The sequence below is a fragment of the Equus asinus genome, chromosome 9 (genome assembly GCF_041296235.1).
Source record: "Equus asinus isolate D_3611 breed Donkey chromosome 9, EquAss-T2T_v2, whole genome shotgun sequence".
In the NCBI taxonomy this organism is placed as follows: Eukaryota; Metazoa; Chordata; class Mammalia; order Perissodactyla; family Equidae; genus Equus; species Equus asinus.
In genome coordinates this window covers 93,078,760-93,104,321 of record NC_091798.1, presented here as the reverse complement: position 1 = coordinate 93,104,321, position 25,562 = coordinate 93,078,760, and the positions used below count along the sequence as shown (strand labels likewise).

At 46.0% G+C, this 25,562-nt stretch overlaps 1 long non-coding RNA gene across 5 annotated transcripts in view; it reads right to left on the bottom strand.

The window, feature by feature from the left end:
- Positions 1-10,889: 10,889 nt before the first annotated feature.
- Positions 10,890-25,562, bottom strand: part of LOC139046235 (uncharacterized) — a 37,916-nt gene continuing 23,243 nt past the window's right edge. Inside the window, exons 4-6 of one of the 5 annotated variants that reach the window (XR_011506054.1) lie at positions 24,302-24,497; positions 14,401-21,090; positions 10,911-13,584 (exon numbers count right to left, since the gene is read on the bottom strand). This is a non-coding gene — a long non-coding RNA (uncharacterized lncRNA). Of the gene's footprint in view, positions 13,585-14,400; positions 24,498-25,562 lie in introns of all 5 variants that reach the window. The other 4 variants (XR_011506056.1, XR_011506057.1, XR_011506053.1 and 1 more) reach the window with 4 other exon arrangements.

Here is a 25,562-nt window from a genome sequence, read left to right as displayed (position 1 = left end):
TAGATGTTTCTCAACTGGTGGACAAAAGACATCCTCAGATTCAGGAGGTCAATTCAACTTATTTCATACATTATGATAAGAAAAAGGAGAATTCTTTGAAGTTTATTATCTCATTTCTATGTTATCTTTTTATCTTCACAACTCTGCGAAGTGAGCAGAACTGATATTATGGTTCTGTTGTGCAGATATGAAATTGAAGATCAGAGACTGAATAGCTTGCTCGGGTTCACAGAGCAATATCTAGAGCCGGGTCTCGAGTTTTCTGACTCCCAGTCCAGGGTTCTCTCCCATACAGCCTTTCCCCAGCACACGGTGAGGGCTCCGCCCACTCCAATACTCCTGCTCAAACGGTCCTGGATACTGGCAAGTCACCTCATAAGTCAAACTCCTTGATAAAGAGACCCTGTTGACCATTTGATAGACTAAAGCCTTTGGATGGATCCCAAAGGTACTCATGTGGTATTGTATTCTGCTCTCTCTATAATGGTCTAGAGTGAATTTTATTTTTAGTAGTTTAATTACAAAATATAGCCACATTTATTATTACATGTTACTTTATGCCTTTAGGGCAATTATCCAGTCTAGTCTAAGGCTTTTGAAAAAATTTGAAACATTTGAAAGGCATCATTTAAGGAAAAGCTTGCATTATTCATTCAAGTCAAGAAATACTTATTGAGCACCCAGTAAGCACTGTCCAGGGCACTAAAGAGACAAAAGTGGTCAAGATAAGGTCCCTTCTGTAAGGAGCTTAAAACAGAGAGAGGAAGTCAAATCGGAAGAGATAAATGTGTACATTGCGTGAAGAGCCACCCTGGGACAAGGGCAGAGGGTTCTGAGAGCGCAGAGAAAGGGCACCCAGTCCAGTGTTGGAGGCCAGAGAAGGCCTTCCGGAGGGATAACACCAATGCCAATAATCTGGAAGAGCAGGATTTTGCAGAACTTTTCTAGCCTTGTCCACACCTCGAGGCCCAGAGGAGAACCCTGACCAACATGAAGCACCCCACGCCCTTTCCCACTTCTTTGCTCTACTCACACTGTTCCCTTAGCCAGGATACCTTCTCTTGAATTTGATTCCAATATCATGTTTTTCACCTTTCAAGGCTTGTCTTTAATGTTGCCTTTGCCAGGAAGCCTTCTTTGATCCTATTTTAAGAAACAGAACTGAAACTAACTTGAAAAGATTCTAAACACAAGATTCAAATTCTATTACATTTCCCTTGATCTTTTGGAATCCGTACGCCCGTCAGCTATATTTAGTCGTTAAAAGATCACTATGTCCATTCTTTAATGTTTTAGGAATAAGTTGCTCTGTCCGTTGCTTGAGTGTTACTGGGGAAGCCTCGAAGGGCAACATCACGGCCATTCCTCCGTTCTTCTGAGGCCTGTGTTGGTACAGCACCTTCGTCTTCAGACAAAGCCAGCGGAGCAAGAGACGGAGCTGCCCATCTCTCTGTTCCCTCGGATCCCGGTTAGGCTGTGTGAGGTAGTCTGAAGGATAACCACCGTCTGGGTCTTTGGTCAACTGGTGGCAAATCGGGCATGGTGAAAACATGTCAGCATTGCCCTGCAGAAGACCACAATTTTTTCACTCTAAAATTATACACTGGTTCTTTTGACCATCAGCAAATCCTTACAAAGGCAACCAAAACAACTTTCTTCAGAGATACTATGGGGACTAAACAGAGAGACAATATTCATATTAGAGAGTTTTGCAAACTCTCCGGATGTCCTAACAATAAGTTACAGATGTTTAATCCTAAATTAAGAAGCTAAATATAATGTCGACTCTACGAATGGCAATTTTCTATAATTTGAGGAAAATATTTGGTAGCTCAGTTCCCATGAGAAATGGCTGGCAATGGTTCTGCACTGTTAAACATCTGTCAGCTTTTCCTAAGGACAGGATCATCCAGAGAAGAACAATAGATTTTTTAAAAACAGAATTGATCAAGAAGCTGTAATTTGAATTTTCCCCTGGACATGTGGGTTTTATTTTATAGCAGGAGGAAGTATTAGGGAATCAAGGGGCCTATATTCATATTTGCATTAATTGTCCTGAATCATTTTCTGCTTTTCATATTTTGTGTTATTGCCATGCTCTCCTTCATTTTGAAAAGAAACTTTATCGGTTTTCCTGTGGAGTCCATTTTCTCTCTTTATTCTGCTTGCAATAAGATATCAGCCTAATATTGGCAGAGCGACTCGCTACAATGATTCTTTGTTCCAGAAAAAAGAAAAATGCATGAATAGTACATTATTAAAATAGAAGGAAGTGCCTTTCACTTCTTTTGCTATTTGCTTAGTGAGTATTGTCATGGTACCAGATGCTTTACAAAGACAAAGAGTAAGGCAATAACCCGGGCCCTTGGATCTTGCCCTGCTCATGAGCATCTCCATGAGTTTACCAAACACTGACTCATAAATCAACTCACATCTGCAAATGTGGCTTTAAATTTATAGCCAACTTTAAGGCACCTCTATGCCACCAAGCACCGTGCGGCCCACCCCTCTGGATCTTAGAGGGCCTGAGGAAAGGTGAAACCAAGATGGGGGTGGGCTTAGGAAAGATGGTAGGTGAGCTTTGGAGAAAAACAGCAAAAGAGAAAAGGGTAACAAGTAGAAGAGAAACTGAGAAACCGAAAGCTAAAGCAACGAATTTCATAGACAACTGACAGATAACTCTGGTTCTAAATCGAATACACATTTCACGGCTGTTGGAGTAAATGTTTCTTTATCTCAAACTTGGCTCTTATCAGTGTCTCACACATTCATGACATCTGAAGCTGTTTTTCCTGCATAGGAGAAAATTTCTCTAAATTTTTTCAAGATATTAATAGCCTGGATTGTATTTTTATATTCACAAAGTTGAAATCTGCTCATCCTAAATAAGGATCACATATAACTCGCCACACACTGTCTTGATGTGAGAGTTGAAATCACGAAAACTTCATCAGCTCAGGTCCCAGTCAGTTCTGAATTTGTGGGAAGAGAAGCAGAAATTGGTAAAAGATTATACTTGTGAGGGCAGTCAGGTAACGCCCAAAGGGAGTCACACCTGTGATGGGGCAGGCACCAAAGGCAATGGCAGCATCCAGTCAGGGGTCCCTGCCATTGGAGACACACAGCGGCCTCTGTCGACCTTCATGGAGAAGACCCTCACACCTCTTCTCTGGGGGAGAGTTTTGTGAGCCCTGTGCTCAGAAGTAACACGGAGGGCAGGGAGCCCACAGGCAGGTCTCCGAAGTGCTATCTCAGTGCCAGAAACCAGAGCCCCAGCCTCAGGGGGATCTCAGCCAGCCTGGCTCTCTGCTGGGCTCTGCTGGGCTCTGCCGGGCAGCAGAGCTCCCCGGATCTCGGCTGCTGGCTGTGGTCTGATGGAAGCCTGTTGCCTGGGGGCTGAGCAGCCTCCTGGGAGCAAGCCCAGTTGTACCCACTGCTGGAGGGCATACAATCTGGGTCATGACAACCTGGTGGCCTATCAGGCAAAATTCCACTCTCTGGGAGGCCCCACACTCTGAGAGAGGAAGGAGACAGGAATAGGGCTGAAGACAGTAAGGAAGCCTTAGTATTCAAGGACAGCAGTGGGAGGAGTCGCCTGCAGCAACACTGTGAGTGGGTCCTCTCTCCCTCCCGGCCCAATCCCGTGGGCCACATGTTTAGGTCCTGGGCAGAGAGAACTCTATGACCACATTCTGTTTTTTTATTGAAGTATAAATGACACACCATATTATATGAGTGCCAAGTGTACACCTAGTGATTGCTATTTTTATACATCATGAAACGATCGCCATTCTAAGTCCAGTGCCATCTGTCACCATACAACGTTATTTCAGTATTATTGACTATATTCTCTACACTGTACATTGCATCCACATGACTGATTCATCTTATAACTGGACATTTTTACCTCTCTATCCCCTTCACCTACTTCTAAAACAGCTGTTTCAATAAAGGCTCTAGATCAATGGGCCCCTACCTCTCCCCCTCGCACCCTAGATGGTTGCCCAGCTCTGCACTCCTTGATCACACCGTGCCTGCCGGGGTCAGCATGAGAGACTCCAGGACCTGGGAGAACGAGGTAGAGGGTCTGCAGCCCTGGGGGCCGACCTTTCCCTGGGGACCCCCCAGAATTACTTGAGGGAGAAAAGGGAACATTAGAGCACTTATGAGAGCTGTTTGAGAAAACAGGGCATTTTGAGTTATGATTCAAATAGCTTTATATTTCTGAACATTTATAATTTCCTCACATCTACAGTTTCCATTATCATCTGTTTCAAAACCAATAAATGACAAGGGATTGTATGTTTTCCTTCGAACAACATGAGGAACAGGTAAGACCTACACCCACTCCACAAACCCTGTTGGGAGGAGCAGAGCAAAGGAATGCGGTAGATTGTTGGTGGGAGAAGGGAGACGGGCTAAGGTCTTAGGTCCTGCAATAGGACAGAAAGCAGAGTTTGCAGACCCCGAAGAGCCCCAACAGGGCTTGCTGAGAAAAATAATAGATGTGTTCTAAACTTTGGGGTGGGAGAGGGAATTTTCAAATTTCATATAGGAGCAGACTGTATATAACCATTTAGCTGGATTTATTCTCCCATTCAACCAATGTGCTTATTTACAAATAAATAATTCTTATCTATATAGAATTTGGCCATGTAGTAGATTTTTCTTTTAATTTCCTACATACAAACACCCATCAATGCTTTTTGATAAGATGGTAATTCCAGGTCCCTCCAGGCTCTCCCTTGATAACATTTTACAGCCATTAGTTGAGTGACTATGTAGGCTTTATAGCCATAGAATCACATTTCTTCTGCTATTGAGACCCTTTGGGGATTCAAACGGCTCTTTGCCCCCACCAAGATCAATTAAGGAGGTAGTACTGTGTTCTGAATTCAGACTGGAGAGGTCAGGAAACCAATAAGCTCCAAACAAAATGGAACCACTAAAAGTGAAAAGACTTGCCAGTGTGTCTCTGCCTACCAAAGCATTCAGCAGAAAGGGAAAACACGCAGCCTTCGCTTGTGCTGTTTGGTTTTCCTCAAAGAACAGTAACATCAATGATGAGGATGCTGTTTGGGCATGTTGCAAATGCGCCTTACTGCCCCCTGCCTTGGTCTCTACCAGTTGGGCTCCTCTGCTTGAGTTCTTTGTCGTGTCTTTGCCGTGGTGTGTGCAGGCTGCTGCTCTCTACCCAAGAACAGGGCCCCTACAGGGAAGAAACCACCATAGTTATCTGTGCCTATAGACCTTTAAATTCTTGAGGGCAGACTCTTGCTCTACCCCCACCCCCACCCCACCCTCTCCCCCCAACTTTGTAACCTGAAGGTCGCAGCGAGCAGCTGCTGCTAAGCCTATCTCAGGACACAGACAACTGCGAAGACGTGAAACCAGAGGCGGAGAAGAGGAGAGACCTCAGGAGGGCAGGTATGTTCTCAGGCATTTATTTTTTGATCAATATAAAGATGACTTCCAGAAAAATCTTACCCTCTACTTTAATCATCTAGTTTTCTATTTAAAAGTTTAAGAAATAATAATGTAAATAACCATTGAAAAACATCCTGGTTAAAAAAACACAGGCTCCCTGAAAATTTCATGCCTGTTCCTACATGCCTCTCCTCTGTTTACTTCATTCTTTTCTTTTGTGGATGTCAAGGGTAAAGCTAAATGGGAACACGGCTCAGATTAATGAACCCGGCTGTCTGACTCCTAGCACAGCCTTGAAGTCTCGGGCACATCTTGATCTCTCTTACATGAAATGCACTCTTCTAGAAAACAAAGGCAACTAGATTCTACTGGCAACCTCAGAGACATGCTCATCAAATTCTTTCCTGTTTCATATGTGTTTTTAATTATTCATCAGCGAGACATAAAATAGTTCATTATGAAAAGAAGTCTCATTTGGATGTTAACTTGCAAATAAAAGTCAAAAAGAAGTTTGTACAAATTATTTTTGTAAATATATGTACATAAAATATCTTCTAAAATTTTAGCAAACCAGTGAAAAAATCTTCTTGGGAAGAATAATACAAAGATAATGACCCCAACTTGGAGTGATTTTTTCACAGTCCGTCTTCCGTGAGCTTCGTTAGTAGTCTAAAGGGCGAGATCAGACCCTCATTATGAACTACGATTCATTTGAGATGATGGGAAAGTAATTTGAAGAATTCGGGGCCTGGTAATGAGTTTCCTTTGAAGTTGGGGAGGGTGGCAGTGGGAACAGAATTTGAGATAATTGCCGGTTGTCTCCAAGGAGCCCAAATGTCGATGAAGCTCCTGTGTTTAATAATTAAAGATGCTAACCTCAGAGAAAGACAGAAGGACTCTGTCGGTAACCCCTGGACGATTGCAAAGCCTGCATCTTGGTCTAGCAGTCCATCTCTGACTTTGCCTGCTTCTTCCCCTCTTGCCCTCACCTCTGGCTTGCTGTGGCTTCCACTGCAGGCGCTGAGGAGAACAATGGAAAGCCTGAAGAAGGGAAGAAAACCGGCTTAGGAAACTTGACTCTGGCAGCACCCCACACTGTGGCTGTGAAACACCCACCTTTCTGCCCGAGGTGCCCTTCTGAGAACAAGGTACCGAAGATGCCTATCCCAAGCATGTTCAGGAAGCCAACACATGTTTGCCCAACTCTTTGAAGTTTATAAGCTCTGCATCTGGGTGGAGTCCAATTAACGCATCCGTAGGAAACCCTTTCTAGGAGAAAGGTTCGACTCTGGGCGTGCTTCCTCCTCCCATTTGTTGGAATCTCTGTTGTTAGGCCCATAAGAACTTTATTCTAGTTAATCATGCCATGCCTGGAGTATTCTCCCAGGATCTACTGCCAAGAGACCTCAAAGTGCATTTCCAGCGTTCTGCATTTGGCCTGGGTAACCCTTAGTCCAACCAAAAGTGCCTCTCGGCAGAGCTGCGTGGGTTAGGGGAATTCTAATGGAAGGCAGAGCTCTTCGCTCCTTTCTCAAGCCAATTCCCAGAGTATCCCTCTGTGCTGGAGGCATTCTGTAGCCTCGCCAGCAGAGCACCAGAGGTAACAGAGAGCAGGAGAGTGGCCTTGAAGGCCCAGAAAACAAAGTCAAGGGCATGATCTCATCTTAACTAATTACATCTGCAGCGACTCTATTTCCAAATAAGGTCATGTTCTGAGGTGCTGGGGGTTAGGACTTCATGTACGAAATTTAGGGGGACACAATTCAACCCATGCAAATCTCAGTCCATGATCCCCAAATCCTGGTCTAGGGCGGAGGCAGATAGAAACTGCAACCTTCGTGTCAGAAGAATTTGTATCTGTGCCCCCTGCCTCACACAGAGAGCTCCCTGCACCCCTCCACATCCTTTCCACTGGCCAGACACCTGGTCCGCCACCATCTGCCCTCCCCTGACCCAGAGAGGGGTCAGGAGGAGCAGCTGCTGGGGAGATGGCTCCTGTTTCTTGATTTTTCTTGGCTCACGCATTATTTAGACCCTGTTAAGGAGTGGGCCAGCAGAACATCTTTCCTGGGTGCCAACCTATTAGACCACAGGGGTTCCTAAAACCACTGCAAATGAAGTAAGATAAAGAAACTTGTGTTTACCAGACTGAGAGGGATCGTGCAGCCCTCTGAGAGCATGTTCGAATAACAACAGATGTCTCCTGACAGTCTTCCTAGGAGAACAGATCCTGCCAACTATAGGATTTGGGTTTTGCTGAGTAGGGTTTTCGAGGTTGGAGGCAGTATTTAATGGCTCAGACCAATTAAAGCAAGACTGAATTCTGCCACCCGTCTTCCTTGCTTGTCCTCCCTCTGTTCAATGACACCACCCTCCTTAACAAATGTTGAGTGTAAGTGTTACCAGCGCTAGCCTCAGGCACCCACAAGTACCTCTCTGCCCAGGATATTCCAAACTCGATGAAATAGCACCAGGAATGAAGTTTCCATTTGCGTTGACAGAGTTATGGGAGACTGGATTTTTGGCACGGAATATGATTTTTAAATGTAGTTCCGAGAAGCTGGGCATTTGGGCTCCATTTCACATTGCAGAACATAAATCTTCAAACTGACAAATTTGCAATAAGAAAGCAAGTATCTAAAAGGTGATATGATTAACTAAAATTTAACTTAATTTCACTTGATCATTTTACACTCAAAAATTTTATATCTGTCTTTCCAGACACGTATGTGGGTTTAAAGTTGTTGACCATGTTTCTTAGGAAGGATGGTCCTGCTTCCTACTGTCTGAGGTTAAGCTGGCCTTTCATATATGAAACAAAGATGAGAAGACGTGGTAGTCTTTTGTCAATGTCCTTACTTGGCAAAAACAAAAAGTGGCAATCCTAAAGTGATCTGTCCCTTCCCCCTACACACACACACACACACACACACGTATTTTAATTTTTTTTTGTCCTAGGCTGTGATATCCAGAAATTTGGAAGCACTGGTCAACAGGACAAAACAAAAAAACCCTTAAGAGATGATTCAGCTGATATAGTCTACTGTAAAAGACTCTAAAAAAATCTCTGAGGAGGGAATAAAGCAATAGACCTGATCAAAAAACTCCTCCTGAGGGGGCTGGCCCCGTGGCTGAGTGGTTGAGTTCGCGTGCTCCGCTGCAGGCGGCCCAGTGTTTCGTTGGTTCGGATCCTGGGCGCGGACATGGCACTGCTCGTCAAACCACGCTGAGGCAGCGTCCCACACGCCACAACTAGAAGGACTCACAACAAAGAATATACAACTGTGTACCGGGGGGCTTTGGGGAGAAAAAGGAAAAAAATAAAATCTTTAAAAAAAAAAAAACTCCTCCTGAGGATCCAGCCCTGCCTGACCCCAGAGAACAGTGTTTCTCGGTCCCATCTAAAATGGAGGCCTGCATGACGCCGGGGTCTTTGTTTCTGCTCCTCGTCCCTGCCTGCAACCGAGGGCTCCCTGCGCACCACAATCTTGACTTCTCTCTGCTGTGACCGCTGGCCAGTGAGCAGGCTGTCTTGGGCTGTCCGGAGAGCAGGAAGCAGATGGAAAATAAATACAGTTGAGGAGCTCTGGGGGCAAAGCCACAGACAGGACAAGAAGGCCAAGAAATAAACAAACAGGAAGGAGACGGGTCTCCTGCCTTTCATCCCTGGCTCTGATAGATAAGACTTGAACAGCGAGACATCAGCTGGGCTCCGTTTCAAACTCTACCCAGCTTCCACTCCAGAGTGGTTTTTCCCTTTGAAAAATCTATCTCTGCATTTCTAAAAAGGGATGATTAAAATAAGCTCTTAATAAGTGATTACAACTCACTTCAAATGCTGTACCCATTATTACATTAGAGATGTATGGTATGCAAGAATTCGAAGTCATCTTCAACATAAATATTGTCGCTGTGTATACAGCGCACGTGTGTTAAAGGTGGAGACGCTGACCTAGAGAGATCTTCCGTGCATTAAAGCAGAGCATCTGGGAAAGATGCTGAAGCACTCGGAAGCCACGGTAGCAGTGCCCGCATCATTCTGCCGATGCCCCGTGTTCTTCCTTCTCCCCTTTCCCCTTGTCAAACCCAGCTTTAATGACGGAGTCTAACACCGATCTTCCACACCTCATTGGAAACTTAAGGCAAAACGTTATCTCTGGCAGCAAATCATTATTCTTGGTGTAGTTACTTTATACTTGAAGTCAATTCCATTTCATTTCCCTAAGAATTTCTTCCTTAAAACTCCCTGTTACTGTGTGACGGGTCTTCAGTACTCCCCACCTCGCCCCCCCCGTCCCTGGACCAAGTGCCTCCTTCTCGGGGTCTGCTTAGGTGATGGGTAGGAACAGCGGTTAGCGCCCTGGAGCTGGGTTACCCGGGCTGCAGTCCTGACTTCCCCACATGCTGGTTGTATGACCTTGTCAGTGTTTTTAATCTGAGCCTCAGTTTCCTCATGTACAAAATGAGGACAACAACACTCCCTTCTTCAGAGGCACGTGTGAAAAATAATTGGAACATGTTAAGCTCTTGGAGCAACGGCTGATACTTGAGGACTAACTAGCTTATTGCTTTTGTTATGTGGTCAGAAATTATTAATGTGAGTATATTTTCCTTGATATTAAAGGAAGGAAATTTTAAAAGTAACTGGCTCAGCAGAAAATAATAAATAAGAAATTTTTCATTTCTTAAGGTCGGCATCTTTCTACAGAATTCTGTCTCCATGATCAATATAAGACTACATGGTCACATTTTTTTAAAGCACAGTATTTCAAAGAATCTTCAGGTAGCAATACATGTAGGACAAGAAATTGTTTTAGATTTTCATCTTTTTGTCAATATAGGCAATAGTCACCTATTGTTACTAATCTAAAGCCTTAATACGTTTAGTATATCTTTTTTTTTTTTTGGTGAGGAAGATTGGTCCTGAGCTAACATCTGTTGCCAACCTTCCTCTTTTCACTTGGGGAAGATTGTCCTTGAGCTAAAAACTGTGCCAGTCTTCCTCTATTTTGTACGTGGGACACCGCCTCAGCATGGCTTGGTGAGCAGTGTGTAGGTCCGCACCCAGGATCCGAAACTGCGGACCCCAGGCCACCAAAGCAGAGTGCACAAACTTAACCACTATGCCACTGGGCTGGCCCCCAGGTTTAGTATATCTTGATTCAATATGCCTTATTTTCTAAAAATCTGTTTCAATCTCTATGTTACCAATTTAAAATGCTGTTGACTAGGAAGTTCTTTGAGGGGAAGGAATTATTTTAAGACTTCCTGTTAAATCACGTTTACACCACTTCACTCCATGACAAGGCACAGGGGACACCAAAGAGGACATGTGTCATTCAGACGATGTTTTCTGGCTTTGGCAAGTCGTGACAGATATTTTCAAGATCTTATTGCTACTCTAGGCATTTTAGCAGGATGCACTTTGGGAGCAAAGTCTCACCTCAAGCCAGTGCACCTGAGTGTCAAAGGAGCCGTAGACTCGGGATGGGAGGGGGTGAAGAAGCCTGGGGACCTCCACAGTTACCCAGCGTCAGTGGCGTCCCTTCTGGTCTTCGCAAACAAGCATGGCAGGAGGCAAGGATGAATTCTGATGTGAATTAACTGTGGTTTTATTTTGCATTAAATATAAACCAGCTAAAGTTAAATAAATTTCTTCTTGCTTTTGTTTTATTCGTAACAGTGAAAGTAACGTCAGAGGAGGAGCGTGAGGAGCGTTCTCTGTCGAGGGAACAGGCCTTTATCGAAAACCCGGCTCAGCCGTGGCTTCCAGTCAGGTCATGGAGCTTCTCAGTCATCTCCTCTGCAAAGCTCAGATCAGAGTCTCCAGTCATTTACATGGATGCTCTACAGATTAGCTGTCAACTGTTTTGAGACTGTTAACTCCTTGACAAACGCTAATGAGACGTGTCAAAGAAACTGCTACGATTCGTTCACATACGTCACTCCACCGGCTCTGTATTACTACCTTAGGTCCGTTATTTACAGGCATCAGTTTTTAAATTGTATTGCACTCTACACTGTCCTCCAAATAAGCACCAGGTTTTAACTATAAAGTCTTGAGTTTTCAGCCGTCACTGCTGAGTCGATCTTCAGGGTCTGTGTTATGAGCAGAGAGAAGGTCATCTGCCCAGAGCCTCGGGTTGGCTGGGAATCCCCAAGGCGTCATGAGCCTGGGAGTTGTAACAAAGACACCTGCATCCTTACTTTAAGGAAAGAACATCAGCTGGGAAGCCAGGAAGAAAAGCCAGGCTGACGGGCAAAGTGGGGGCGATGACTACATCCTCAGCTTCAAATTACGTCCCGCACTTGGACCAAAGACCGCGTGAGTATAGAAAATATCGACTCCGCGATTTCTTTGAGTTGTATCTCTCAGACTCTAAATGTATTTGGAACAAGCTAGGAAAAAAAAGCCCCGCAAACATCTCTGTCCTAAGGGGGAAAAAGGCATGCTGCATTTATCCAACTTTCCGGGGGAAAGGAAAATAAAGGCCACTTTAACATCGGGCTACAAAGTATCCAGCTGCATTCCCACCTTGGCCCTGACTACTCAGGGCTCCAGGGCCAGTCCTTGAACCTGAGTCTCTGTCACATTCTCGGCCTCTGCTTGTAAACACAAAATTAAAACACTTCTTTCCGAGAACAGTTTAGTGGCAACCAGAGGGGAAGGGGGTAGGGGGTGGGCACAAGGGGTGAAGGGGCACATTTACATGGTGACTGACAAATAAGAATTTGCAACTGAAATTTCACAATGTTATAAACTGTTATGACCTCAATAAAAAAAAAATCCAAAAACAAACCCCACCTCTTTCCCACCTCACAAGGAAGTCATAAAGATTCCACTTAGAACATTGAACTTCAAAGATGAAAGGCTCAATATAAATTCCAGCATTCTTGTCAAGACGTCAGTGTGAACTGACGGAAATGTGCTGCGTGAGCACTGCCTGCGTCCACAGATCTGAATGAGGAGGAGCTGGGAATGCAGAGCGAAGGGCAGGAGGGCCAGGGACAGTGAGCGCCTCATCTCCGTGCCAGCCTTCACCGGGTTCCCACTTGCCTGTGCACACCGGGGAGCTCATCCTAAAGACCAAACGCTGCAGTTCACTGCATACCTGCTACTCCCCCCAAAAGAAATAGAATAGACATTCATCCTGCACCTGCAGTGTGCAAGGCTGTGCTAAGGGCTGCAAATACAGAAATTAATGTTACGTAGTTCTTACCTCTTCAGAGCTCATAGTTGAAGTAGGAGAGCTGTGTCTTCTCTATATAGTGTAGAGAGAGGCGAGTCTGCCAGAAGCCTAGAGCATCCCAAAGCGAGACCCTCCACAAAAAAACCACCCAACCGTTGTGTAGCTGACTTTCATTAGCAATGACTGTATTGGCCATGATATGTACTGTGACAAATCCAAATTTTGCACGTTTTTTTCTACTCTCAAATCAAAAAGCTCTTAGTGATTCCTGAACCTACAGATGCTCCGTATTATTACTGAAGGTATTTCTAAAGGGACTTAGGTGATCACAGCTCCATCACTCCGCTCTGAGAATCAGTAAGCTGGAAGGGTCCTTCATCCCAGATGACAAATGCTTGCACCAATGATTGGCAGCTGACTAGCCTCAAGATGATTTTGTGTGGCCAGGCGTGTGGAGAACAAAATACCGTATGCATGTGTGGTGGCGGGGAGGACCGGGGGATACACACCAGGGACAGTGTGCCTGACTGCCCTATCTCTGCCTTGGGTGCCTGCCCTCCTCTGGACTACTTGGTGGTGAATAAATGACTGACAAGTTGGGTGCTGCCTCAGAAAGCTCGTCAGCCTCAGCCTAAGCCGTCTGAAGCAGCTGTCTCGACTCTGTTTTAAAGATCACCAGGCCCCAGTCCCCATTGGAAACCTAACTCCAACATCTGACCCACCTACAGTTGGGAAGCTCTTCCTCGCATGGAGGTGGAGAACAGGTCGGCTTATTTTCTAACACCCTAGAGGTCATCGTAGTCACGCCTTTAACTTCTAGCCGCTATGGTTAGAGAGTGGCTTTCCACAAAGGGTGTCCAATAATTGTTGGTTTTCTTCTCCAAATTCCCTCCAGTTTCTTCCGTGTTTCTTTTTAGAAATACGGATTTAAGCCAGATGGGACAACGTGGGTATCCAATCTCCTCATCTGTAAAATGAGACAAGATGATGTCTAAGACTCCTTTTGCTCAAGGATCTTAATTCTTGAGAAACTCTGCACAATAGCACAATAGTCCAAGGCAGGGATCAACACATGTTTTCTGTAAATGGCCAGATAGTAAACATTTCACACTTCGAGGCCAGAGGGTCTCTGTGTAACAACTCAGCAATGTTATCATAGAGCCCAGACAAGCAGCCATGGACAATACACACACAAATGAGTGTGGCTGTGCTCCAATAAAGCTTTATTTACAAGTACATGCGGCCAGCTGGATTTGGCCCACAGGGCATAGTTTGCCAACCAGAAAACACCAAGCTTTTATTCTATATCTCCAACCACCCTTCCTGTCCCTGTGTCCAGGCTCAGATTTTCTGAGATGGCCCACAACCGTTCAGCAGCTGGTGGACCTGGGAGCCCCTCAATTGCCTATGTATGTAACACACACGCACACACAGAGCTGGTAGGGGTGGGGAACCCAATTTGACAAACAGAATGTTTCTCATTTTATTTTGTTTTGTTTTTACATTAACCCATTCCTGACTTTCAGGATAAGTGCATGTCTACATGTTTGCTTACAGAGTTTTGTAATTAGACTCAATTTTTTAATTTCTTGGGCCATATTTGCCAACAGCTATGACCTCACAGTTAATAAAGGGCTACTGGTCCCTCCTGCTCAAAGCGTGGTCCACGGACAGAGGCCTCAGCAACATCTGGGAGCTGCCTAGAGATGCCAAATCTTGGGCCTCTGCCCAGATCTACTGAATCAGAATCTGCATCTGAACCAGGTGGCTCATAGGAACATACCATTTGAGAAGCACTGCTGTTTGTGATGTATCTGTCAGTCAAGGTCCTGGCAAGAAACAGATGTCAACCGCAGGTGGAACAAAAGGAGAGGCGTAGCAAAAGGACTTCTTAGGGAGGTGCAGTGGCCAGAGTGAGATGCACACACAGGGATGGAGAGGAACCTTTGGACTAGCAACCGCTGTGGCCATTACAACCTCTGGGGCTGAGGGGACACAAAGGAGAATAAGTGATACCTGAGCCCACTTGGCACAAGAACTGTCAAGAGGAGGCTGCCTGGTGGAGCTGTCTTCAAGGAAGAAATAGCAACTTCTGGAGACGCATCATGAAAGCAAGGAGAGAGCAGAGAAGAAATAGCCCAGCCTTTCTTTCTTCCTGCCACCTAGGCTCTTGCTGGTACCCCCCATTGGCCAAACCCAACCAGAAGACAGAGCTCAAGGGAGCCCAGGAGGGGTGGTCCCCAAGGGCCAGGCTCCCAGGGCACAGAGCAGAGAATGAGGGACAGTGGCAGAAAATAGCGAGCACAGCCAGAGAGTGCTTCCACTTGAGGTCCAGATCCCCCTGGGGCTCTAAGCCGGTGTCCCTCCAGCTGGCAGTTATCGTCTGCCACTGTCTCTCTCACCGGTATCTCCCTGTTCTCACGTTCTCAGTTAACACTGTAATGTTGGCTTTTCCTTTTATTCAGAATTCAAAATTGCTCAACTTCTATTATTGCCCAAACTAAAACAGCATTAAAAAAAAAAAACTTTTCATATCTCCATGCTACCTCAAGAATACCACATCTCAAAATTGTTTCTTTTTGACTGTCACACCTACTTCCCAATAAAGTTAAAGCATGCTGGGGAAGGACGGCCTGCCTCCGCTGGCACGAAGTTTTTGGCTCAGAGAAGCAGCTTCCCTCTCTCTCCTACCTGCAGAGAGTCCAGGAGAGAGGTTTCAAACGAGGCTTCACATGGTTTCCCGACATACGCAGTGGGTCGAGAGATTTCTTAGCGAAATATAAGAATCAACAGCGTTAAAAAGAGTGAAAGAAGGAGGCAACAAATACACACAATGAGGAGCCTGCCCCTTAGTCGCCTGTCCTTGGGCAAACAACTTCCTTTAGCTTCAGTACGTGAAATGGAGATACCATGTGTGTTGCCTATCTTAGTGCCTATCTCACATGTTTAAAAAGAAGAAAATAGCAGTGCATCACAGGGTGGAAACGAGGTGAGGCAGAGAGAGCACTCGGCTGGCCCATTAGCTGTAATTGTTACTATTGCTGATACTGAGCCACATTTCAAATGCTGCTAGAAGGGTTTTCATCACCCAAACCCAGCCTCCACTTCTGGGTTATTGGGAAAGGGCCAAATATGTAATCCTTACTCAGGGACAGTGTGTCTGTCCTTTTCCTACCACTCCAATCCGAGTGATACGGACAGCCTAGAAAGAAACCAGAGGCCCCTTCCTCTCCCTCTGGGTCAGATGATAACAGCCCTGGAGGGAGCTCCCTCGTCCCAGCCTTCTGGCCTCATGTGATTGGCTGGCTCTCCAGAGGAGGGGCATCTCCCAAGGAAACTGTAATACCCCGGTCCCCACTGAGCCACCAAGGAGGAGGAAGAGTGAGCATGACATCACTTCTTGTTCTCTTTTGGGTTCCCAACCATTCTCCACTAGGAGAGGCTTTTGTATGTAGGAGCTGAGGAGGGGTATTGCCTGAGGTGGAGGTGACCCCCACACCCTCCCTGCCTCTTCTGTGTTCAGACAACTCTTACCGACCATCTATGTGCCACTCCTTACACCTCCTCCTATGTCTCCCAAGACAGTCTTGTGGCACTTAACAACAGGGATCTGTTCTGAGAAATGCGGCATCAGGCACCTTCATCATTGTGTGAACAACACAGCTTACTTACATGAACGTAGGTGGCACAAACCTAGGCTGTATGTCCCTAATCTTCCGGGACCGCCATTGTGCATGCAGCCCACCATTGACTGAAACATCATTATGTGGCACACAACTGTATACATTCTTGTAGCCATCTGTAATCTTTGCCTAAAGATGTGACAGCAAAGCAGGGCAGACAGAGTTTTATTTGGCATTTTGTTTTGGCAGCTTTGGATGACACAAAAGGCAGACAAAACTGCACTCAGGGTGCATGCATTGCAAAACAAAGCAAAGAAAGGCATAGGAAAGAAGGAAAAGAGGAAGATGGGGAGGAAAGAAGGAGGGAGGAAGAAGAGGAGGAGGGAGGGAGGGAAAAAGAATATGAAATAGTTGCAATTTGATATTTCAAAATAGTCCTGAATTAATCTTCAGGGTGGAATACAGATCCTGTTGGAGTTCCTTATACATAGTTTATCATTTAACATTCTTTTTATTTTAAATTACATTAGAGGAGGTGCTTCCGTTCTCACCAGGCCTGCACCCCAAATTATAATGAGGAATGCAGCCAGGCTGCCCTGGGAAGGCTGGGCAGTGTGACGGAGACCACTGTGGACACTGCCTGCTCACTGCACACGGGCACAGAATGGCAAACAACCCACTAGAAATCACCACCAGGCCCGCCAAGTGCTCAGGGCATCTGGCCATGAAATCTGTGCTTATCCCACCCAAACAGCAAACCCTCATTGCCAGGGTAAGCAGGTGGCATTTCTTTTTCAAAAGTTCAACACAACTATCAGCCACAAAAATTACCTGAACCAAGAGGAATCAAGATGGCTTGCTTTGTTCAATCAAAGCTCTCCTTCTGAGTGCCTGGCTCCTGGAGGTCACATACCTCCCGTGTGAAGGAAGGGAACCCAGGACAAAAAGTGTTCTTCAATGTGTGTGCGTAAGTTGCAAAATCAGGATGACCCAGCACAACTCTGAGAGGTTGCCACGGTCACCAAGTCTATTTGGTAACTTTTGCAAATACACATTTGACTCATTAAACATGTTTTCTTTCCTAGATTAGTGTGCAAAAGTCACTGGAAAAAATTACTTAGTAGGAGGGTGTACTTGAGTGCTGTTTAAAGGAGATTTTCTCACCATTATTTAGAAAGAGAAAGGTACACAAAATGGGAGCCACATTGATAGGTAATCTCCTTTAACAATTTTTGTGTATCATTTGACTTTTTTATGTGTACACTTAACCAAAAAGTGAATGGGAATTGTGGGGAAACCATGAGACCTGCATTTCCATGTTATCTTTTTAAATTTTTTTTATTGTGGTAAAATATACATAAATCAATTTTACTATTTTAACCATTTTTAAGTGTGCAGTTCAGTGGCATGAAGTACATTCACACTGTTATGCAACCATCACTACCTTCCATCTCTAGAACTTTTTCACCTTCCCAAACTGAAACTCTGACATGATTTTATATGTAGAAAACCCTAAAGAATCCACCAAAAAACTGCTGGAAGTAATAAACAAACATAGTAAATTTGTAGGGTATAAAATCAACATACAAAAATCAATTGCATCTCTATACGCTAACAATGAACTAGCAGAAAGAGAAATCATGAACACAATCCCATTTACAATTGCAACAAAAAGAATAAAATAGCTAGAAATAAATTTAAACAAGGAGGTGAAAGATCTGTTCACTGAAAACTGTAAGACATTAACAAAAGAAATCGAAGACAGAAAGAAACGGAAAGATATTCCATGCTCAGGGATTGGAAGAATTAACATAGTTAGAATGTCCATATTACCTATAGCAATCTACAGATTCAATGCAACCCCAATCAGAATCGCAATGACATTTTTCACAGAAATAGAACAAAGAATCCAAACTGAAACTCTGTACCCATGAATCAATACCTCCCCATTCCCCTCTCCCCCAGTGCCTGGTAATCACCACTACACTTTCTGTCTATGAATTTGACTACTAGGTATCTCATATAAATGAAATCATACAACACTTATCCTTTTTTGTCTGGCTTATTTCACTTAGTATAATGTCTTCAGAGCTGAACCACATTGTAGCATGTATCAGAATTTCATCCCTTTTTAAGGCTGAATAATATCCCATTGTATGTATATACCACATTTTGTTTATCTGTTCATCTGTTATCCGTTTATCTGTTCATCAAATGACAGACATTTGGGTTATTTCTATGTCTTGGATATTCTAAATGGTGCTGCTGTGATAGAGTCACCCAGGATAGAGAGGAAAAGAGAGGACAAGAGTGAAATAGTGGCTTCCAGATGGAGGAGAAACAGGATTCGTGTAGGAGTGAGGAGCAGGCATCCTGAGGCACAGGAATCCAGGAACTGCAGATACGGAACAACCAAGAGTATGGAATTGACAGTGCAGCCTCTAGAGAAGCTTTGCCAAGTCCAGAGAGAGAAGGTGGGAAGCAAAATCCCCAGTGAGAACCCAGCGATGGAGGTGACAGCTCTCACAGGAGCTCAGCCAAAAGTTCAAGAGAGGTGCGACCGGGGTCTGAACAGAAAGACTCTCCTTGTCCCAGAGGGCCTGTCCCAAGGCTCAGGCGAGAGAGCAGAAGTTAAGTGGAGTCTCCAGGAGTTCTGAAGCCCCAAGAGACCCAGTACAGAGCACAGAAGAGGAATAAGTACACAGTACTTCCAACAAGTAGGCAGGCCATGTGGGTCGAACAAGACTTGGCAAAGGTCTTTCTTGGATGGGTGACCCCAGAAGGCCTCGCAGCCCGCTCAGGTTCGGTCACCCACATGAGCTACTGTTCATGCCAGCCTTCAGCAGACCGCAGTGTGAGGGAAGAAAGGCGGGGAGACAATGGCTGGAACCAAGGAGTCCGGGGATAAAAGGATGCTTCCTCACACGCCCTCACAACCCATTCTCACCTTCGGTTGGAACCATCAGAGGGTGACACCCAGGTCTTACCAAGAAGAAGTGATGCACACTTCCTCTTGATCCATTGGATCCTTCGGATCTATTTGACAATTCCCGTCTGGCGTTGATTTCACTGTTCACTCAACCAGGGGTTGGGTTCTCACTCCATGCGAGGCTCTGCACCACAGCTGAGACACAAAAGTGAGTCGGACAATTTTCCACCTTGGGGGAGCTCACGTCTAATGAGGAGACACATAATTAAAAGGGCAATCACACACAAAGAGGGTGACCAGGGCTACGAGAGAAGGAAATCTGGGGTGAATTCAGGGCACACAGAAGGAGCTTGCAACCCAGGAGGAGTATATAACCCAGAGGGGCAGGCACACTCGATAAGTTTGTGTTGGTCTCCTGCGGCTGCTGTGACAAGCCACCACAAACATAGTGGCTTAAAACAACACCACTTTATTATCTTAGAGTGCCGGAGATCAGAAGTCCAAAAATGGGCCTTAGGCGGCTAGGATGAAGGCTGCACTCCTTCCAGAGGATCAAGAGGAGAAGCCGGTCCTTGATTTTTCTGCCTCTGGAGGCCATGTGCTTCTCTCAGGGTCCCTTCCACAATGGCCTCTCTGGGATCTGCTTCTGTTGTCACATGTCCATGTCTCTGACTCTGACACTCCTGCCTTCCTCTTACAAGGACCCTGTGACTAGATTGAGCCTACCTGGGTAATCGAGGGTAATTTCTGATCTCAAGATTCTTAATTCAACCACATCTGCAAAGTTCCTTTGCCGTGTAAAGTAACACATGTCCCAGGTTAGGGTATGGCTGTGTTTTGGGGAGCAGGGAGCATTATTCTGTCTACCACAAAGTTAATTCCTGAAAAACTAAAAATGCTTAGCATGCGTAAGTCAAATCATTTTTATCCTCGTGAAAAGACTATCCTCTTTTTTTCTTCATCTTCTTTTTTTATGGGAGAAGGAAAGAACTCACACAAATTTTCTTCTGTTGGAAACCTTGTCATGAATCACCTAAGGTACATGTTAAAATCAGTGTGGATTATATCAGCAAACGTCAGACATCTTCTGCAAAGCGCATGCTTCTCTCACTATTTACAGTTCCTTCAGAATGTTCCCACGGAAGTCACTCTGATTCAGCGCGCGCTGCTCTTCTCACATTCTCGGCTCATCATTCCCTTTCCCTTAAGGCAGAAACTGGTGAATCTCGGAGCAGACCCGACTTTTCATGAACTGATAAAACATACATTAGCCAATTTCATTTTTTAGATTAGAGGGAGGAATGGAATTCAGAACTGTTTCTGGAAATTGTTTATTTGTCTCTATAAAATCAAGACTTGAAAGGCTTAAGACTTCTAATATATTTATTATATTTCTATAGTTGTGATGCGTGAGGAAGGAAAAAAAGGAAAAATTGTAATCCAAACTGGAACCCCTACCTAGTCATGCAGATTATTAATGGCTCAGACTGGACAAAAGCCTTGGCCTCTGGACTCCAGGCCCAGTGCTCTTTGCACTGGCCATGCTATCTTTTCCATGTCTTTCTTCTCTTTGAGATTAAAAAGTAAAATGGTAGGAATTCACTTTTAGATACACCTCGAGTTTAGATACTTTTCCTGATTTCCTCTTCATTAAAAACCTCCCACTGGCCGGCACGGTGGCCTAGGGGTTAAGTTCACGCTCGCTTCAGAAGCCCAGGGTTCACAGGTTGCGATCCCAGATGTGGACTAACGTGCGCATCGCTCATCAAGCCATGATGTGGCAGGCGTCCCACATAGAAAATAGAGGAAGATGGGCACAGATGTTAGCTCAGGGCCGCTCTTCCTCAAAAAAAAACTACCTCCCACCAATAGCAATAATTGGTGTTCCACAAAGAGCCCTTCCTGTTGGTTGATGTTGACCCTGTGAAATACAAACAAGTTTCAACAAGCGGACAGGGAACATGTAATCAACACACCTCGGCTCCCGTTCAGAACGGCCAGGCCCCGGCACCTGATCCCTCTATGGAAAATGGATATTGGAAAGGAAGATGGCACTTCATTTAAAAGCAGAACAACAGATGTGTGGGCTGGTGTCAGTGAGAATCAGTTACATATCTGACGAAGGTCTTCATGAATCTCAAATAAGGACAATATGGCATCCTTTTATTTCTCTCTAGGATTCCCCAGAGAGGCTCTTCCGCACCCCTCCTCCTCCCAGCCAGATGGCACAGCACCTCCTGTCCTGGGGGAATCCAGGCCAGCCACCCACCCCCTCGACGTTCTCCTCCCCTCCCCAAAATCACTCTCAGCTTCTCTTCCTTCCCCCCAGTTATCACCCTTCATCTTTATTCAACTGACTGCTTCTCCTTGACCTACGGACACATTAAAATCTGAAGTCCTCAGCACAGGCTGAAACTCATAGGCTGTCTCCTGCCTTAGCTCCACCATCGAGCTTTCCTCTCCAGCCGTACAGCTCACTAAGATCTCTCCATTCCTTTGCACCCACTGTTTTCTCTGTCTGCAAGGCCATCCCTCCATTCTTCACCTGGAGAACTCCTAACCATCCTGCAAAGCCCAGCTCAGCATTGACCTCCGTGGTGATTCTGGACCACTGGCCCTCCCCAGTAAAGGTTAATGCTCCCTGTCCTGTGCAGCAAGAGCCCCAGGCTTTCCTCCCCCAGAGCTCTTAACACCCAACATTAGCATTATCTGCCCCCTCCCAGTCTCCCTCAAAAAGTTCCCAGACGGAGGGCTCTTTAAGAGCACAGACTGCTCCTTTGTTTTAAATGCCCAGCACTTACCACAACCCTTGGTGCTTAGTAGACATCCAATAAATGTTTGTTGAGTGAATGAAAGAATGTTCAAGTCTTTCCATTAAAAAAAGAGAGAAAAGACGACCTATCACCCTGCTAGCTTCTGGAACTGCTGTCTACTTGCATCTCTCTGCTTGCCTTTCCCCCAGACTTCTCCTAACCCAGTCCTCACTCCTTTGCTAGCTCACTTCTGTTGCCAACTGACCCCTGGATCTGCTTCCCCGATGCTAGGTCATTCCCTGACCACCTGGTCTCCAGGCTGCTCCTCATGCGGGCTCTCCCCGCCCAGTACAGGTCGGTGGGATCGCCCTCCTGCCTTTGTGTCACCACCCTCTCCTACGTTATTTTCAAGTCTTGAGTTGACTCTCCTGCCTCTCCAGCTTCCCATCCCCCTCTTTATCTCAGCAACATTCTCCTTTCCCAACTCCCCCCCTGCCGACCTCATAAACGTTCTAGCCCAGCCGTTCTCCGGAACCTCAGTGTAGACGGCCTGGGAACACATGTGGATTGAAACAAGCCTCCTCATGGCCAGCCTCCGGAAACAGAGAGTAATTAAAGGATGTAATGCATGTACGCCCCTATCACAGGGCCTTCGGCACTGATGGGGGCTGGCAAACCTCCATCCAGGCTCGGCCTCCAGACCACCCGCTGCTCCCGTTTCTCCGCCCTTTAGTTCACACTGAGCACCGCTGCTGCGCTAGTATTTCTAACGCAGAGCGTCAGTTCCCAGCTTAAAGGTCTTCCGTGTGCCCCCAACACACAAGTCATTAAAAGGAGGGGTCCCCTCATGTCCATCATAGTAAAATGAGAACCACAAGGGCCGCGCAGCAAGCTTCCTCTTACACCTCCTCAACTTAAAGATGCTCCTCGTCCAAGATCGCGTCCTTCCTGCCTTCTATATTAAAACACCCTTTCTATAATGAAACCGTGGTCATTTTGCTTGGTTTCTTTATTTCAGGATCCTTATTTGGGAAAATACAGAGCTCAGAACTGTAAATGGCCTAAATTTTATTTTTGGAAAATTATATTTTCTAGTCTGTTATTCTGGATTTCTGCAAGGGACCAGTGGCCTCTGCTTTGTGACCCCATGGGATGAAGAGTTTCCTACCATGTACAGCAGTCTAAAAGTAAGATACAGGCAGAGACAAAAAGGGGTTTGCTATGGTAAAGAATCACTTGAGATGTCTGCAGCCTCAGTTTCTTTTCAAGAAAGTACGTTTCACCATAATATTGGCTCCTCGAGGGTTGGAAATCTTTTCTGCTTTTGGAAACAATGCCTTCAGCAAGACGTGAGACTCCCGTGACCGCCACATCCATCAAGAGGGCACGAGGCGGGGCCAGCCCCGTGGCAAGTGGTTAAGGTTGCGCACTCTGCTTCAGCGGCCCAGGGTTTCACCGGTTCGGATCCTGGATGCAGACATGGCACCGCTCATCCAGCCATGCTGAGGTGGCGTCCCACATGCCACAACTAGAACGACCCACAACTAAAATATACGACTATGTACTGGGGGGACTTGGAGAGAAAGAGGGCACGAGTGTCCGGACAACTCTATGAGCTTCTTTGTTTACCCACACCTTCCAATTTCTTCTGGATTATTTGCCTTTAGTTTTGTAGACACACACCCCAATAGCGACTTTCATCAAACACATACACACACACACACACTCTTTACGGCAAGCAATTAATCATTTTCTCCCCCAAGACCATATTTTACAGTCAGAAGCCAATTGCCAGCACACATGCTCCTAAATAAACCGACACACGTACCAGCTAATGGACTAATTCGCATGGAGAAGGTGTCGTGGGAAGAAAACCTGTGTTCCCAGCTTTCTGCGGCAGGTGCGCCGCCTGTTAACATAAAGATCAGTGCTCCTGCTCCAGCCCTCGGGCGCGCTGCCCAAAATTGCTCACGGTTTCTTACGCAGTGGGTGCCAAGATAGTTCTGCAAAATGAGAGCCTGGTTTACACAAGGCGGCCCGAGAGAAGCTCCACTCAGGAGGGGCCAGTATGAGCCTCTCGGTTTCGGGTTTTTTTTTTTTTTCTGCTTTGTCCTGTTTTCTTACATCTGCCCTTTCTAATAGGAGATAGTCGCGCAGCAATGCTCCACACTTTCAAACGTGCTTGCTGCGACCAGCGCTGTTCTTCACTTTCCTCCCGGAGGTGGGAGATGATATGGGTCCCGCGGAAACTGAGACCTCTTGGAAGTAATTTATTCCAAAGGGAAAAGGCCTGCCCACATGCACACACACTCACTCGCTGGCATCAAGGGCACCTCCCTTAGCATCCCGAGCATGGCTGCGCCCCCTCCCCTTGCTCACCTGTGTCCCCTCAGCTAGTGTTTCAGCCCATGGGGTCTGCCCTTCTGCACGGGAAGTTCAGCTCCTCCATAAATCACTGTACTGAGGGGAGGACCACGGCAGAGTTCGCTCAGAGCTCCAGAAAAGGGAAACTTCCGGTCTGTTTTCTACTTCACTTCACCATCTCTCTCTTCTCAGAGCAAAACATAAAGGCTGGCTGGGGGTCGGGGGGGGGGGGGGCACAGTACATGTCAAAGATGAGACTTCCAGAATTCTGCAGAGAATCCATCAACAGTGTTCTGGATTTAGCTTTAGTTTTCACACACAAGGATCGCCCACATTCTTTTCCAAATAGGTCTCACAAAAATGCCAAATGCAGCTCTGCAAACCCGCCCTGCTTTTCCCCTCCGGGTCCTCAGTGAGGAGAGGGCGAGAGTGGGTTAAGGCTGGTCCCGGGAAGTGGCCGAGGCACAGGACGCTCCCCTGGGAATCAGTCCCCAGGTCAGCCCAGAAGTCCAGGGTGGTGGCTGCCTCCCAGCAGGCCTGTGGCCCTTTGCTTCAGCCATTCCTCTCCTGGGATCCCTCAGTACCCCAATTGCTTTCAAAGACACCATCCTCATTGTTCTCAACTCCCACCAAAAGATTTTTTAAAAAGGATTAGGCTCCCACTAACGAGCACCTCTCATTCTGGCACCTTCAGAAGTAAAGGATTTCACTTCCCTTCTGTAACTGGAGCAAAGCCTTCCCCCCTGCAGGGGATGTGGGCCCATTCTGGAGCATTTCCTCCAGAGAGTCAGCTTTTCTGAACAAAGGCCCGACTGTCTGTTCAGGATGGGAAAGCATCTCTCAGAGTTCGGAGCACACCCTCCTACAAACCCAGACATGCATGAATTTCCCCATTTCACCGCAGGAGGCAAGACTGGTGGCTTCAGGCATCATTAATCATTTTGAAGTGATTATTCTTAAAAAGGAAAAAAAAAGGAAACAAAACCAGGGATGCAGCTTAAGTTGTGCCCAATAAAAATTAGCACTTCTTCTCCTGATTCCACGTGGAACGTTGAAGGTGTGCTGTTCTGACAGAATCTGCTTGCTCCTCAATGAGAATTCCCACAAATCCTTGGGATGTGACATGGTCAGAGAGGACAACTTAGAGGGAGTTTCAGATGGGGAGGGGGTCTCTGCTTCCTTTGCCCTCCCTCCCCCCCCCCCCCCCGCCAGGAATACACACATTTAGGAGGAGGATGAAACAAGAACAATTTGGGGCTTTTGCTTCCACCAGAAA